The sequence below is a fragment of the Belonocnema kinseyi genome, chromosome 7 (assembly GCF_010883055.1).
Source record: "Belonocnema kinseyi isolate 2016_QV_RU_SX_M_011 chromosome 7, B_treatae_v1, whole genome shotgun sequence".
Classification (NCBI taxonomy): Eukaryota; Metazoa; Arthropoda; class Insecta; order Hymenoptera; family Cynipidae; genus Belonocnema; species Belonocnema kinseyi.
The window spans coordinates 95,292,876-95,294,005 of record NC_046663.1 but is presented as its reverse complement, the minus strand read 5'-3'; positions in this window follow the sequence as shown (position 1 = coordinate 95,294,005).

Below are 1,130 nucleotides of genomic sequence, written 5' to 3'. Positions count from 1 at the left end.
ACGAGTACCTACTCCGAGGGAATCAAGAGTTCTTCTATTCTCCTTCTCTCGTTCGCCGTGTCACGATCTTTTTAAAACTCCCTCTTCGCTCGCACTACTCTTTTCTCTTTTTCACTCACACATGCATCTTTTTACTCTTTCACCTAATCATAGCACATCATTAACATACATAAACATGCGTCATTCCCACTCTTTTTAATGATTCACAAATCGAACCCCTCTAGTTCTCCACTCACCATCTCAATATCAATTCTGAGAAACCCAAGATGAAAATATGTCGCCCAAGAAGCGGCTATCGCTAGTTAAATTAAACATACGCAAATATTCGGCGCCAAATAATATCTTTGTTGGTTCGTTCTTTGATCACTAGCATTTGATTTCTTTTATTCGATACCTTAGTATAAACCTAACATCCAGACTTCGCCTTATCTTAAGACTAAACATGATTAGTACTGACATACAATAATTATTTCTTAACTTATGTGTCGTAAATCGTACACAAAAATTCTAGAACTTTTGCTGACCTAATTTCCTGCGATCTGAGATAATTATAATTATTTCCTAATTTTTTGATGTATTTTTCAAATTTGTATATTTCCTTTTTCCCGCGATTTTCTCTTGCCATCTAGTGACGAAAGAGCGAGCCTATAGTCGCTCGTAACACCGTCCCTCATATACATATAAAAAATTTTTAATAAAAATTTTTTATACCTAAAAATTGGAAAAAATATCCTTCTTATGCCGCGTATGCGAAATATATGGAAACAATTTATTTATAAACACATGAGCCTTATTTCCTAAATACCGCATAAAATAAGATACACTCTCCGTGGTTATGTTAAAATCAATGAGCGAGATACAGTCGCTCATGTCTCTTTCCCCCCTTATATAAAAAAAGTACACATCTGTGCGTGTAACAGAATTAAAAAATATATATTTTTAAGAATATATATAATTTTATACTTATTTTATTTTTAAAAGAAAATATATCAGTAATCGACTAATATGAATCATACGAAGATAGTTACGTTTCATTTTGAGATTTTGCCTGATCTGGAAGAACATTTCGATCATGAAAAATCTTAATCGTTTGTGGTCTAAGTTTACTAACATGAACAATTTTGTGTTTT